We start from the raw sequence: 17,250 nt of genomic DNA, 5'->3' as shown, positions 1-17,250 counted from the left end.
TGATGGACTGAAGCCTTCTTCTCTCATCTCGTCAAAGTCATTCTCTGTCCAGCTTTGATCCGTTGCTGGCGATGAGCTGCGCTCCTTTGCGGGGGAGATGCACTCTTATTTTTTGAATTTCCAGCTTTTCTGCCCTGCCTTTTCCCCATCTTTGTGGTTTTATCTGCCTCTGGTCTTTGATGATGGTGATGTACTGATGGGGTTTTGGTGTAGGTGTCCTTCCTGTTTGATAGTTTTCCTTCTAACAGTCAGGACCCTCAGCTGTAGGTCTGTTGGAGATTGCTTGAGGTCCACTCCAGACCCTGTTTGCCTGGGTATCAGCAGCAGAGGCTGCAGAAGATAGAATATTTCTGAACAGTGAGTGTACCTGTCTGATTCTTGCTTTGGAAGCTTCCTCTCAGGGGTGTACTCCACCCTGTGAGGTGTGGGGTGTCAGACTGCCCCTAGTGGGGGATGTCTCCCAGTTAGGCTACTCAGAGGTCAGGGACCCACTTGAGCAGGGTGTCTGTCCCTTCTCAGATCTCAACCTCCGTGTTGGGAGATCCACTGCTCTCTTCAAAGCTGTCAGACAGAGTCGTTTGCGTCTGCAGAGGCTTCTGCTGTGTTTGTTATTGTTTACTGTGCCCTGTCCCCAGAGGTGGAGTCTACAGAGACAGGCAGGTTTCCTTGAGCTGCTGTGAGCTCCACCCAGTTCGAGCTTCCCAGCAGCTTTGTTTACCTACTTAAGCCTCAGCAATGGCGGGCGCCCCTCCCCCAGCCTCGCTGCTGCCTTGCCGGTAGATCACAGACTGCTGTGCTAGCAATGAGGGAGGCTCCGTGGGCGTGGGACCCTCTCGGCCAGCTGTGGGATATGATCTCCTGGTGTGCCTGTTTGCTTAAAGCGCAGTATTGGGGTGGGAGTTACCCGATTTTCCAGGTGTTGTGTGTCTCAGTTCCCCTGGCTAGGAAAAGGGATTCCCTTCCCCCTTGCGCTTCCCAGGTGAGGCAATGCCTCGCCCTGCTTCAGCTCTCGCTGGTCGGGCTGCAGCAGCTGACCAGCACCGATCGTCCGGCACTCCCCAGTGAGATGAACCCAGTACCTCAGTTGAAAATGCAGAAATCACCGGTCTTCTGTGTCGCTCGCGCTGGGAGTTGGAGACTGGAGCTGTTCCTATTCGGCCATCTTGCTCCGCTCCCTCTGATCTATTTTTTTTTTTTTTTTGAGACAGGGTCTCACTCTGTGGCATAGGCTGGAGTGCAGTAGTGCAATCATAGCTCACTGCAGTCTTCAACTCCTGGGCTCAAGGGATCCTCCCACCTCTGCCTCCCCAGCAGCTGGGACTACAGGCACATGCCACCACACTTGGCTAATTTTTTGCAGAGATGAGGTCTTGCTATGTTGGCCAGTCTGGTCTAAACTCCTAACCTCAAGTGATCCTCCTGCCCTGGGCTCCCAAAATGCTGGCATCGTAAGTGTGAGCCACCATGCCTGGCCCCTCTAATTTTACTCAATTCTGCCATTGTCTACCTGGACCTCATAGGTTGACGGCTCAGTCCCCAAAACTGTCTCCACTTCAGATGCCAGTTGCAAGTACAGGTTGTGACCTGGGTTTCTGCCCAATCGGCTCTAAATTGGGGTTCCCATGATCCCCTCCTTGGGTTTGATTCGTTTGTTAGAGTAGCCCACAGAACTCAGGGAAACACTTTACTTGCATTTTCTGTTTGATTTTAGAGGCTATTACTAAGGATACAGATGAATAGCCAGATGGAACAGGTGCATAGAACAAGGCATAAAGGAAGGGGCACAGGAGTGTCCATGCCTTCTCCAGTCATAACACCCTACAGGAACCTCCACACATTCAGCTATCAGAAAGCTCCCAGAACCAAGTCCTTTGGGGTTTTATGGAAGCTTCATTATGTAGGCATGATTGATTAAATCTTTGGCCATTGGGATCAACTTCAACTTCAGCCCCACTTTTCTCCCCAGAGACTGGGAAGGGTGATGCAGGGTGGAGCCAAAAGTCCCAAACCTCTAATCATGCCTTGGTCTTTCTCGTGATCAGCCACTATACTGAAGTGATCTATGGGCTCTCAGCCACCAGTCATCTCATTAGCATACAAAAGATACCCCAAATCCAAGGATTTTAGGAGCTATATGTCAGGAAACAGTGACAAATACCAAATACACACTTCACGATATTACAGCTGGGCAATTGGCTTCCCAGGTATTGATTGCTTTCCTCAGCCTCCCTGGTGACTAGATGGGCGTGCAAATGGAAGTTACAAGAGCAATTTCTAGATCTCATACTTTGAAAAGAGAGCATTGAATGCTCTTAACTTTCTCTTTCCCCTTCCTGCAGGCTGAAGTTTGAATGTGGTGCTAGTGAGAGAGCTTTGACTTTGTAAGAATCAATTCTTGAGGATGACAATGATGGAGTAATAAGATAGAAGGAGCCTGGGTCCCTGAATGACTTTGTGGAGCAAAAGTCATTTCACCAGGACTGCAGACTGCTCACTTGTGGATTGTTATGTAAAAGAGAAATTAAAACCTATCTTCTTTGAGCCCCAAAGTTGTGATCTCTCTATTACAGGAGCCATAACTAATACAATGACTGAAAAGGAGGTTGAATTTTTAGCAGAAGTCTCAAAGGAGATGGGAACCTTTACCAAGGATTTGTGACTGCCAGGAAAACCAGGAACAAATACTATACTAGCTTTAATCTAAAGAAGAGGAAACAATCAGAAAAATCCACACAGAAGGACATTCTGCAAAACAATGATCCTGGATCCTTAAAACATGTCAGTATCATGAAAGACAAAAAGAGGCTGGGATACCAGTTTAAAGAAGCCTAAAGGATCATGACAACTAAATTCAGTGCATGATCCTTGATTGGATCTTGATCTAAACATATGTATACATATGTATATGACATTATTGATACAACTGGAGAAATTAGAATATGAAATACATATTGAATAATGAAACAGTATCAATATTACAGTTTTTGAGCATTGTAATTATATTAATTATATTGTGGTTACAAAGGAGAATGTAGGAAACATGCTGAAATATTTGGGGTAAAGTGTTAAATGTGTGCAACTTATTCCTAAATAGTTCAGCAAACTAATAATAATAGCATAATTTGTATACATGGCAAAATATCAACAATTCATAAAGCTGGATGAATCTAAGTGAAGGGTATATTGATATTCTTTGTACTATTCTTATAATATCTCTGTAGACTTGAAATTTTTAAAAATAAAATGTTGGGAAAAAAACATAATAGAAAGCACACGAGTATCTTTCAGATTTTGAGGTAGGAAAAATATTCTAAAACAAGACACACAAAAATGACTATATAAGTAAAGACTGAATTACTATATAAGAAAATGATGGCCCTGGATCCTGAAAACATGTCAGAATCATGAAAGACAAAAAGAGGCTGGGATACCAAATTAAAGAAGCCTAAAGGATCACGACAACTAAATGCAGTGCATGATCCTTGATTGGATCTTGATCTAAACATATATATATATATGATATTATTGATACAACTGGAGATTTGACATTATCACCCTGGTGACAGACTGCTTGGGTTCAAATTCTGATACTCTCATTAAGCAACTACAGAAAGATGATCATGAACAAGTTATGTAGATTCACTAGGCCCCAGTTTCCTCATCTTTAAAATTGGGGAAAACAACAGCAACTACTTCCTATGGTTGTTGTGAATAGTACATAAAATAATACACATGAGACAGAGTGGCAAGTTGGCACCAGTACCCAGATGATGAGAGCTGCTGATGCTTGAGTGGCTGATGGGGCTCAGCTGGCTCTTCCCATCTCTCCATCCACATCTATACTGTTAGCACTTTGTGTCTAAGGCTGCAGTTACCGTAAGCTTCTTTTTCCTGAATATTCATTCTCTCACTCACCTTTGCACATGCTATTCCCACTGCATGGAACACCTTTCTGCAAGGCTTTTTTTTTTTTTTTTTTTTTTTTTTTTTCTTTTCTGAAATGCTACTTATTTTGCACATCTCATCTAAGAATCTTTTTCTGGGCAGAATCTTCTCTACTCCCCAAACCCAGCTTAGCTTAGGTGCCCTCCTATGTGCTCATGTAGACTCCTCATGGCCAAACGCCACTGAAGATTGACTGAATGAATTCCCAGCATGACTAGACAGCTTCCTAAATGTACTGACCTGGCACAAAAGTTCTCTGTGGAAGAGTTTAGAAACTAGCAGAGAATAAGAGTAGCTGGGGATTACCTCCTTTCCTTCTCAGCCTTACAACATTCTTTGTGCTACAGTGATCCTTCCTTTTTCACACCCCTACTAGTCCATAGTAGAGGGAAATTGTTCTGAGGTGGGCAAACCAATGAAAACCTACCCTTGAATTCCAAAGAAGCTGAGAGGTCAAAGAAAGAGGTTGACAAATCCAGTTTCTTATTTAAAAAACACACACACACATTTAATTGCTGCAAACAGAAGCCATGTCTGTGTGTTGGGTGGCTGTGAGTCTAGACGGTGGATCTAGAGGTGCCATCACACCTCAAGACCTGGAGCTCATATACCATAGGGAAGGAATATATAGGACAACTGCAGGAAAAGGCAAGAATGCTATGTGAAGGGCAGAATTTATGGACAAGATTTACAGTTAGTACATGTCCTTACACAAGGAACAGTAGATAAAATAGAAATCTTAGAGGCATTCCTGGAACTGGAGTTAATCGGAAGTCAACATGGCGGGTTAGCATCCAAGAGGGAGTTGCTTTAGGTGCCATAAAACTTACATGGCAATCATGGACCAATCTCCAACATGGATCTTGTTCTCTGGCTTGTAGAAATGTCACATTTCAGAAGGCTCTATAGTAGTTTTTTATGAGTTTTGGTAGGCAGAGCAGGAACTCACAGTCTGGGATTCGGATCTGTTGGAAAGCTGACAACCACCCAGCACGTGCCATTGTTTTGTCCCTTGTGAGTCACAGACTCACCTGGCACTTGGCCTGATAATGTCTTATTAATACGAGGTATGAGCATCCACAGCATGTGAGGTTAAGGCGGGATCTGCCTCCCATCACTGTAACCTTGACAGGAAGTGGCTCTGAAAATGACTAACTGCCTCTAGAAAAATGTTGGCATGACACTGTGTTTCCCTCTGGCCACCCCATTCCCTCCATTGCCCTCTGGCTCAATTCCTATCCCCTGTGTCATAAACATGTTGTCCTTGCTCCCTTTTGAGTGCAGCTGGTGTCATCTCTGTCCAGGTTGCCTTCCAGGGCAGACATCCAAGCTTCAAGGACTCACAGTCTGCACTGGGACCATCTTGTGGGCAGCTGGGGCACATGCACATGGATTCCCCTGGAGCAGAGTTCTGTTGACCTTGAAGGATCGGCATATTGGAGGGGTATAATGAAACTTGTCTTCTCACAACACGTTTGTGAGGCAAACCACAGTGTTAGCCAAGTAAGCCAATCACAGCATCAAAGACTAATGTGTTGCAGAAGAGAATGTGCACATTAGAGGGGAGAGAATCTACTTATCCAAAACTCAACAGAAAATGCCTCATTATATCATCTATCCCATTATTCTAATTCTTTCATCAGGATTGGTGGAGGCAAAAAAATTCTTACATATGGTTCAAGTCAATAAATGATGAATGAGCAAGAACCATCTACCAGTAATGTGTAACATGCCATAGGTGTTAAGAAAAAAAAAAAAAAGATAAAGCCAGGTCCATCGTCTGTCTTGAAAAACAGCCCAGCTGCTCCAGTCGCAATCCTGCCTTTAGAACGCCATTGGCAAAAGCTCACATGTGTTTTCTCCCTTCACCTAGAGGTTATCCATTTCTTTAATGAAATTAGTTCCCCATGTCTGGACTCTTTCCATCCAGTGCTTTTAAGACTTCCTTGAGGTGCATTCTAGAACTATATACAGTCTCTTCGAGGTTTAGACAAAACATACTTTTCTATAAGATGGAGTCATATTTTCTGCATATTTCTCTTGGTTTCTAGGCAATACCTAATGGCAGGTTGGCCCTTGTTGACTGTAGGAGCATGTTAGAATGATGCATTCTAGGCTGTACACATTCATTTCTTGGACTATATCAGGTATAGTCTAACAGCTTCAAATCTGGTTTGCATTACTTAAGACTAAATGTGATAAAAGTGTATTGACAAAGCCAGGCGTGGTGACTCATGCCTGTAATCCCAGCACTTTGGGAGGCCGAGGCAGGCAGATCACTTGATGCCAGGAGTTCGAGACCAGCCTGGCCAGCATGGCGAAACCCTATCTCTACTAAAAAATACAAAAATTAGCCAGGTGTGGTGGCACATGCCTGTGGTCCCAGCTACTCACATGAGAGGCTGAGGCATGAGAATCACTTGAACCTGGGAGGCAGAGGTTACAGTAAGCCAAGATCACACCACTGTACTCCAGCCTGGGCGACAGAGCAAGACTCTGTCTCAAAAAAAAAAAAATGTATTTATACATAAACACACTGAAGCTCTTAGGCCATTCTCCTGACTACTTAAATCACTTTATTGAGATACTCCTACACTGCATCCCTGTGTCTAAGAACTGTCTACTTAAAATCTCAATAATTTAAAGATAATTGTATTTTTTGATGAATGTCCTAATGAAAGATTTTTTGAAAAAGACAACGCCATGGTGAGAAACTGTAATCAAGAAATGTGGTATGCCAGCCTGGGCAACATGGTAAGACCCCATCTCTACCAAAAAAAATTTAAAAATTAGCTGGCATAGTGGTACACATCCGTAGTCCCAGCTACTTGGGAGGCCGAGGTGGGAAGATCACTTGAGCCCAGGAGTTTGTGGCTGTAGTGAGCCATGATCATGCCATTGCACTCCTGCCTGGGTGAAAGACTGAGACCTTGTTGAAAGGAAAGAAAGGAAGGGGAGGGGAGGAGAGGGGAGAAAAAGAGAGAGAGAGATGTAAAGAGAGGTAGAGGACCTTAGGAACCAGCCCAATTTAAAATCGAGCCCTACCTCTGCCAGCTACTCTGTACACGAACTTGGCCAAGTCACTGAATCCCTGTGAAATTGTTTCCTCAGCAGCAAAAATGAGGTAATAATACTGACTGTAGTGAGGTGTGAGAATTAGGAATAATGCCCAAAATATATTTAGAGAGTGCTCACAGCACTGTCTCATAGAACTTTCCGTAATGATGAAAATTCTCTATTTTGTCCAGTTTTACATAGGTGGCTGACTACTTGAAATGTGGCTAATATGAGTGAGGAATTAATTTTAAAATTTAAGTTTAAATTTAAATAGTCTAATGTGGCTACTGTATTAGACATCACAGGTCTAGGCTGTGGTAGGTCCTCAAAAGATGACAGTCATTGATACGATTAATAACAGGAAGTTTGGATTTCCTGCCCAAGGATGGTCTAAAACAAAGAACAAAGCAAAACAAAAAAAAAAAAAAAAAAAACTCCAGAAAACCAAGAATTCTCACTAATGTTTCCTGAGATTATCTATGAGACTTTATGCATATTAACCTGAGAACATCTAGATACAGCCTTTTATTTTATATATTTACTTTTTGGAGACAGAGTCTTGCTCTGTTGCCCAGGTTGGAATGCAGTAGTACAATCATGGCTAACTGCAACCTCCACCCCTCAGGTTCAAGTGATTCTCGGACCTCAGCCTCCTGAGTAGCTGGGGCTACAGGTGCCTGCCACCGTGCCTGGCTAATGTTTTGTATTTTAGTAGGAATGAGGTCTCACCATGTTGCACAGGGTGGTCTCGAACTCCTGAGCTCAGGGAATCCATTTGCCTTCGTCTCCCAAAGTGCTATGATTATAGGCATGAGCCACTGTGCCAGCCTAGATATAGCCTTTAATTCCTCACTGTCTCAGGGCTCTGGGTCCCTCCCACACTCCTGAGCCCAGCAGTAATACCAGGACTTCCCTCCATTCTCACCACTGGTATGCCACCTTTGCTGCTATTATGTCAAATGTGACATAAGGAAGTGTCCTCCTACGATTCTAAATTGAGAACCACATAGTCCCTAATACTGCAACCCTCAAGTCAACCTAAGATACCATAAAAGCGTTTTGTTTTTTTTTTTTGTTTTGTTTTTTGTTTGTTTGTTTTTTGGTGTTTGGGATTAGCTCTACCTAGAAGCTTATGGAAAAAATAAAAAAGGATCCCTGAATGCGTCAGATCCCATACTCCCATGCACTTTGTTCACCCTGTCATCAGATATAAAGCAGGCTTCAAGACTGTTCAGTTCAGCCAACAAATACTGCTGGAAGTAATTTTATCACACTCACATTTCTCAATAGAACTCTGTATCAGCTTCTAAAAATACCAGCCATTCTGGGCCAGGCAGTCTCATAGACACTGACGTCTAAGTGATTTGAGTTTCAATAGTTCCAATCTCTCTGATCTCCAGTGAGTGTCTGTCCAGGAAAAATATGATTTAAATTACGGAAATTCTTTTGTTTATGGTTTAGAACTTGATCTTATAGTCTGGATAATTAGGGTTGATTTTAAAATACAGCAAATTAAACAGTAAACTCAATATTAGTCCTACACTTTATAAACCAGACATAAAGAGATTGACATATTAGAATTTGCCAAAATCCCAGAAGGATGCAGAAAATAATAAATTAGCCTGAATCTTGAGAAAGTATGAAGGTATAAACAAGTTAGACATAGTGCTTTCAGACAAACATCTTCTTTGTTACATGGAGACTGATAATAAATAGGCATAAAAGCACAGTGAAATCACAAATAATAGAATGTTGAAGCCGGAAGGATTTTATAAGCTGGACAAACTGTTCTGCAGGAAAAAAAAAATGAAGCCTACGAATTGTTGTGATTTTCCCATAGTCACACAATTAGCTAATGATGGAGCGCAGAACTGGAATCTCCTGGCTCTCATTCTAGTCTTCTTTCCAGTATATCCACAAGTTGCCCAATTTATGGGTAAAACGCTTTTTTCCTAATGAGTAACAAACCCCTGGGCTAGGGAAGTCACCATCCCTATTCAAGAAGAGGTCCTTTGTTCAGCCCAGGGTTTCTCAGCAGTCCCAGAGCTCAAAGGAGGGCAGCTGTGTTGGTGGACTTGTGAATCACGTTAGCAAAAGCATCGGGAGTTTGACCTACTGAGTTCTACAAGATCAAATTTAGGACCTCCAGGAGACACCAAATTGTTCAGCTCCCCAGGGATGCAGAGTGTGCTGAGCAGATGCCTGAGAATCATGAGATGATGCAGAATATGTTGTTTACTCTCTAAGGGAAGCCAGATGCAGTCACCACGACAGAATTCCAAACGCCCTGGGCAGGAGGAACACACCCCTGATGCACTCTATGCAAAGGGAAATTCCTGCTATAGAATCAACTAAGTTTCACAGACTTTAGAATCAGGAGTGCCCACCATATATCAGGTATATTCCTGGCCTGTGAGGCTGGGATGGCATTAGTTCAGATGGCACTAGAATTGGAGAGTTGATTCGTCAGCCCGTGAACAATTTTTTGAGTATGTATCAAGTTCCAGTCTAGTTACCATAAAAAATAAAAAATCTGGACACCATTTAGTCCATCAGAAAGATTTACTGAGCCCTAGCAGTGCTCTGGATGCTGAAGGTACAGCTCTCCTGGATGCTGTTACATTGCTCCCACCTCTGTGATCCTGTGGCATGTGGCTTGTGCCTCTGCAAGGGCCTAGTTTGACTTTCGGTATTTAACTTGTGTATATTTACTTTCCTTTTTCTAGACTGTAACTCCTCCAAGGCAAGGAGTGGAGACTTTTTCATGATAGCTAAATAAAAGATAAGCAAATCTGTTAGCAGTTGCCAGATACCAACAAAATTGATGATACCACTGTAGTTCAATTCAACTTAACAAGCACTAGTTGCTTATGTATTACATGGGTAGCAAAAGTAATACTGGTTTTTGCCATTAATGGCAAAACCATGCTAGGTGCTGTGGGGCATAGACAACCACCTAAATTTGCATGTCTTTCCCTCCGGATATTTGCAGTATTTTCTGGGGAGCAGACAGGGAGAAAATATAAATATCAATGCAATCCAAGGTTATTTAACTAAATGAGAAAATGCAATAATCTAACCAGGTAGATGGTGAAGGGGGAGAGAAGTGTAGCTAAAAGGCTTTTCAAGGAAGAAAGAACCTCAGCTAGGCCTTGAATGAATCACTGAATTACAAAGAAGGATGGGTAATTTAGGTAACAGGGAAGGCACAGAATCAGGAATGAAGAGGAAGTGAGTCTAACTAATGATGTGACGGCTACATGCTAAGCACTGATTGAGATTTGACTGTTTTCACCACGGTTGCTAATTTCTGAGATGCAACAAAAGTCAAGTTAGAACTGTTTTCTAAATCTACCTGCATTTCTGGTTGTATACATTTTTCAATAACCCATCTGGAAAATTCTAGTCAGGACTCTATCAGTCAAGAGAGTTATTTGAAGGATTATCTGTACCTTCTATAATTCAGGAAATTGGGGAAATGTCTTAGTCTTCTATAATTAAAGCAGTGGTTCTTACACTTTAGCTTAATCTTAAAACATAGATTCCCGTGCCACTCCCTGAGTTTCTAGTTCAATAAATCTAGGATAGGGCCTGAAAATGTGTGTTTCTAACAAGTTCCCAAGGATGCCGACGTTGCTGGTTGGGGACCACACTTTGAGAACCACTAATTGAGAGCCAAGCTGAAGGGGGCTTCCCATCCCTGCTTATGAAACTTTACAGAGATGCCAGACACAGCCATGAGGAAACGGTTCATATCAACAACCTCAAATCTAAAAAGCATGTATGTGAAAAAATGAACTGCATTTACTGTTTGAGAAAATGGGATATAAAAAAATAAACATTACAGCGTGACTTCTAGGAATAATAAGCCTTTTAACTCAACAGTAAACAGAGTCATGTCAACTAAAGCCAGGAAAAAAAACAAATAATGTTGTCGCCACTGGCTTTGTGGTTGTCCTTTAGCGTAGCATAGATATATTAGTCAAGGTTCTCCAGAGAAAAGGAACCAATAGGATGTGTGTACATGTAAAGAGAAAGAGATTTAAGGAACTGGCTCACGCTACTGTGGAAGCTTGGCCATTCTGATCATGGAGGTTAGCAGCCTGGAGATTCAGGAAAGAGTTGGCATCTTCTGGTTGGGTGTGGTGGCTCACACCTGTAATCCCAGCACTTTGGGAGGCCGCGGTTGGAGGATGACTTGAGGTCAGGAGTTCAAGACCAGCCTGGCCAACATGGTGAAGCCCTGTGTCTACTAAAAATACAAAAATTAGCAGGGAGTGGTGGCAGGCACCTGAAATCACAGTTACTTGTGAGGTTGAGGCAGGAGGATTGCTTGAACCCAGGAGGAGAAGGTTGCAGTGAGCCAGGAAAGAAAAGAAAATGGAGATAGAGATAGAAGTGATGTGGCCACCAGCCTAGGGATGCCTGGGGCCACTGGAAGCAGAAAGCAAAGAAGAATCTCCCCTGGAACTCGTGGAGGAATTGCAACTCTGCTAAATTTCAGACTTTGGGCCTCCAGAAATGTTAGAAATAAATTCCTGTTGTTTTATACCACCACGTTTATGATTATCTGTTCTGGTAGCCTCAGGACTGACAAGAATTTTTCTACATCTGCTCAGAATACCAATTGGTGTTGGCTTCTTGGGGTCCTGGGAGGTGCAGCACTGAAGCTCAAGAGAGGTGTTGTGGAGGTGACAGACAGAGGCAGAGGCCATTGGCCACAGAGGCCGTTGACCACAGCGGCCTGGCAGTGGGAACCAAAAGCAGTGGTGAGGCCCCCATGCAGCTTCCCAGGCAGCAGGTGATCCAGTAGCTCATGTGGCCTCAGCACTGGAAGGCAACTTCCAGGAACCTTTGAAGTAATACTAAAAGAGAAGCATAGGCGATTCCGACTCCCTCTTGAGTTCCATCCAGGCCAGTGACAGAGGAAAGCCGTCACTCCTTTCACCTGGGGCTGTATCAGTCCACCAAGAAGTGAGTCAGCTGCTGTATGTCTAAGTGCATAGACTCACATCTATTTGATCTTGGCATCCTTTTGCCAACTGCACATGAGTAATAGGCCACATGCCCAGGCCCAGGTAAGCTTTGCTGAATGCATTCTCTTTACCTAGTCCTGCACACTCTGGGCAACTAAGCTTTGATTTGAATAGTCAGGAAGAATCCATTATACCCAGCCCACAAATGTACACACAATGCCTGGGAGGACTTGATGAAGACCACAGTCTATAATAAGAACCAGATACATACACTATATACAGTCGCATGTTGCTTAATGCCTGGGATACTTTCTGAGAAATGCATCATTCAGTGATTTCATTGTTGTGTGATTATCATAGACTGAACTTACATGAACCTAGATGGGATAGTCTCCTACACACCTAGGGTGCATGGTCTAGCCTATTGTAATAGGCTGCAAACCTGTAACAGCATTTGACTGTACTGAATATTGTAGGCAATTGTAACACAACGGTAGGTATCATGTATCTAAACATACCTAAACATAGAAAAGGTACAATACGGTCATTTTCACTATATTGATTCTACCCATTCATGAGCATGGGATGTGTTTCCATTTGTTTGTGTCATCTATGATTTCTTTCAGCAGTGTTTTGTAGTTTTTCTCATAGAGATCTTTCAACTCCTTGGTTAGGTATATTCCTAAGTATTTTATTTATTTTATTTTTTTGTAGCTATTGTAAAAGGGGTTGAGTTCTTGATTTGATTCTCCGCTTAATCATTGTTGGTGTATAAAAGAGCTACTCATTTGTGTATATTAATCTTGTATCCAAATATTTTGCTGAATTCTTTTATCAGTTCTAGGAGCTTTCTGGAGAAGTCATTAGGGTTTTCAAGGTAAATGATCATATCATCAGCAAACAGGGACAGTTTGACCTCCTCTTGACTGATTTGGATGCCCTTTATTTCTTTCTCTTGTGTGATAGCTCTGGCTAGGACTTCCAGTACTATGTTGAAGAAGAGCGGTAAGGGTGGGCATCCTTGTCTTGTTCCAGTACTCAGAGGGAATGTGTTCAACTTTTCCCCATTCAGTATTACATTGGCTGTGGGTTTGTCATAGACGGCTTTTATTACATTAAGGTATGTCCCTTGTGTGCCAATTTTGCTGAGAGTTTTAATCACAAAGAGATGCTGGATTTTGTCTAATGCTTTTTCTGCATCTCTTGAGATTTGATTTTTGTTTTTAATTGTTTATGTGGTGTATCACATTTATTGACTTGTATATGTCAAACCATCCCTGCACCCCTGGTATGAAACAGACTTGATTACGGTGGATTATCTTTTTGATACGTTGTTTTATTCAGTTAGCTAGTATTTTGTTAAGGATTTTAGCATCTATGTTAATCAAGGATATCAGTCTATAGTTTTCTTTTTTGGTTATGTCCTTTCCTGATTTTGGTACTAGGGTGATTTTGGTTTCATAGAATAAACTAGGGAGGGGTCCTTCTTTCTCTATCTTATGCAATAGTGTCAATAGGATTGGTATCAATTCTTCTTTGAATGTCTGGTAGATTTCTGCTGTGAATCCATCTGGTCCTGGACTCTTTTGTTGTTGGTAATTTTTAAATTATTTCAATCTCACTGCTTGTTATTGGTCTGTTCAGGGTATGTAATTCTGCCTGATTTAAGCTAGGAGGGTTGTATTTTTCCAGGAATTTATTCATCTCTTCTAGGTTTTCTAGTTTATGTGTGTAAAGGTGTTCATAGTAGCCCTGAATGATCTTTTGTATTTCAGTGGTGTCAGCTGTAATATCTCCCACTGTGAAAATGACCATACTGCCAAAAGCAATCTACAAATTCAATTCAATCCCCATCAAAATACTACCATCATTCTTCACAGAATTAGAAAAAAAAAAATTCTAAAATTCACATGAACCAAAAAAGAGCCCTCATAGCCAAAGCAAGGCTAAACAAAAAGAACAAATCTTGAGGCATCACACTACCTGATTTCAAACTACATTATAAGGCCATAGTTACCAAAACAGCATGGTACTGGTATAAAAACAGGCACATAGACAGACCAATCGAACAGAATAGAGAACCCAGAAATAAACCCAAATACTTACAGCCAACTGATCTTCTACAAAGCAAACAAAAACAAAGTCAGGAAAGGACACCGTTTACAACAAATGGTGCTGGGATAATTGGCTAGCCACATGTATGAGAATGAAACTGGATCCTCATCTCTCACCTTATACAAAAATCAACTCAAGATGGATTAAGGACTTAAACCTAAGACCTGAAACTATAAAAATTCTAGAAGATAACACTGGAAAAACCCTTCTAGACATTGGCTTAGGAAAGAATTTCATGACCAAGAACCCCAAAGCAAATGCAATAAAAACAAAGATAAATAGCTGGGACCTAATTAAACTAAAGAGCTTTTGCACAGCAAAAGGAACAGTCAGCAAAGTAAAACAGACAACCCGCAAAGTGGGAGAAAATCTTCACAATCTATACATCTGACAAAGGACTAATATCCAGAATCTTCAACAAACTCAAAAAAATCAGTAAGACAATCCCAACAGAAAGTGGGCTAAGGACATGAATAGACAATTCTCAAAAGAAGATATGCAAATGGACACCAAACTTGAAAAAATGCTCAGCATCACTAATGATCAGGGAAATGCAAATCAAAACCACAGTGGAATACCACCTCACTCCTGCAAGAATGGCCACAGTCAAAAAATCAAAATGCAGATGTTGGTGTGGATGTGGTGAACAGGGAACACTTCTATACCACTGGTGGGAATATAAAGTAGTACAGCCACTATGGAAAACAGTGTGGAGATTCCTTAAAGAACTAAAAACAGAACTACCATTTGATCCAGCAATCCCACTACTGGGTATCTACCCAGAGGAAAAGAAGTAACTATTTGAAAAAGATACTTCCACACACATGTTTATAGTGGCACAATTCACAATTGCAAATCATGGAACCAAGCCAAATGATCATCCAATCAATGAGTGGATAAAGAAACTGTGGTATATATATACACGATGGAATACTACACAGCCATAAAAAGGAATGAATTAACAGCATTTGCAGCGACCTGGATGAGACTGGATACCATTATTCTAAGTGAAGTAACTCAGAAATGGAAAACCAAATATCTTATGTTCTCATCGATGTGTGGGAGCTAAGCTATAAGGACACAAAAGCATAAGAATGATGCAATGGACTTTGGGGACTTGCAGGGGTGAGGGATGGAAGACTACAAATATGGTGCCGTATATACTGCTTGAGTGATGGGTGCACCAAAATCTCACAAATCACCACAAAAGAACTTACTCATGTAACCAAATACCACCTGTCCCCTGAAAACTTGTGGAAAAATTTAAAAATGAAAAAGAAAAGGTACAGTAAAATACAAAAGATAAAAAATGCTACACCCGTATAGGTTACTTACCATGAAAAGAACTTGCAGGACTAGAAGTTGCCCTGAGTGAGTGAATGTGAAGGCCTAGGACATTACTGTCCAACACTGCAGGTTTTGTAAATAGTGTACACTTAGGCTACACTAAATTTTTCTTTAATTCTTTCTCTATTATTAAATTAACCTTCACTTACCATAAAATTTTTACTTTATAAACTTTAAAAACTTTTTAAACTTTTTTATTCTTTTGTAATAACACTTAGCTTAAAACACAAACACACTGTACAACTGTACAAAAATATTTTATCTCTTTATATCCTTATTCTATAAGCTTTTCTCTATTTTTAAATGTTTTATTTTATTTTTTACTTTTTAAAACTTTTTTCTTAAAGCACAAACAGACACATTAGCCTAGGCCTACACAGGGTCGGGATGATCCATACCACCGTCCTGCCCCTCCACTCCTGTTCCACTTAAAGGTCTTCAGGGACAGTAACAATCACAGAGGTGTCACCTTGTAGGGTAACAATGTCTTCTTCTGGTATACTCTCTAAAGGATCTACCTGAAGCTGTTTTACACCTAGCTTTTTTTAATAAGTAGAAGTACGCTCTAAAATAATGATACAATGTACAGTATGGTAAATACATAAACCAGTAACATGGTCGTTTTATCACTATCAAGTATTATGATGCAATGTACATAATTGTATGTGCTATACTTTTATATGACTGGCAGTGAAGTAGGTTTATTTACACCAGTGTCACCACAAACATGGGAGTAAAGCATTGCACTATGACATTTGTTATGACAGCTACAACATCACTAGGAAATAAAGAATGTTCGGCTCCATTATAATCTTATGGGACAATCATCATATATGTGGTCTGTCATTGACCAAAACGTCATTATGCAGCACGTGACCGTACATTGACTGAGATGTGGATTCATGGATCCCATATTTGTGAATTTGCCTACTTCCTAAAATGTATTTGTAACCTCAGAATCAATACTCGTGCCACTCCTGCAGTCTTTGTGCACATGCATAGAGTAGCAAGACGTTTGAAATACTGACATGATCACCCTGCCTGTTTCAGCTCTCATGATATAAACGAGTGTCCTTTTCATGGTATCATGGGTTTTGTGTGTGTGTGTGTGTGCTTTTTGTTGGTAATTTTGCTATTTAAAATGGCCCTCAAGTGTAGCTGCTCAAGTTTTGTCCACTGCAGGGGTCTCCAACTCCTGGGCCTGGTACTGGTCTGTGGACTTTTAGGAACTGGGCCCCATAGCAGGAGGTTAGTGGTGTGTGAGCAAAGCTTCCTCTTTATTTACAGCTGCTCCCCATTGCTTGCATTACTGCCTGAGCTCCGCCTCCTGTCAGATCAGTGGTAGTATTAGATTCTCATAGAAGCGCAAACCCTACTGTGAACTGTGCATGTGAGGGGTCTAGGTTGCACACTCCTTATGAGAATCTAATGCCTGATGATCTGTGACTGTCTCCCATCACCCCCAGAAGGGACTGTCTAGTTGCAGGCAAACAAGCTCAGGGCTTCCCCTGATTCTACATTATGGTGAGTTGTATAATTATTTCATTATATATTACAATGTAATAATAATAGAAATAAAGTACAAAATAAATGTAATAGGCTTGCATCATCCTGAAACCATCCCCATCCAAGTCCATGAAAAAATAGTCTTCCATGAAACCAGTCCCTGGTGCCAAACACTGCTGTCCTAGTGTTCCTAAATGCAAGAAGGCTATGATATGTGATAGAGAAATACATGTGTCAGATAAGTGTTTGCTCAGTCAGGAATGACAGTGCTGTTGAGTGTCAATGAATCAACAATGTTAAATAA

At 41.4% G+C, this 17,250-nt stretch overlaps 1 protein-coding gene across 1 annotated transcript in view; it reads left to right on the top strand.

Moving 5' to 3' along the window:
* ATP6V1B2 (ATPase H+ transporting V1 subunit B2) overlaps positions 1 to 17,250 on the top strand; it is a 531,364-nt gene that overhangs the window by 366,068 nt on the left and 148,046 nt on the right. The window lies entirely within an intron of this gene.

The sequence above is a fragment of the Macaca thibetana genome, chromosome 8 (genome assembly GCF_024542745.1).
Source record: "Macaca thibetana thibetana isolate TM-01 chromosome 8, ASM2454274v1, whole genome shotgun sequence".
NCBI lineage: Eukaryota > Metazoa > Chordata > Mammalia > Primates > Cercopithecidae > Macaca > Macaca thibetana.
This window is presented reverse-complemented; position numbering and strand designations above follow the sequence as displayed.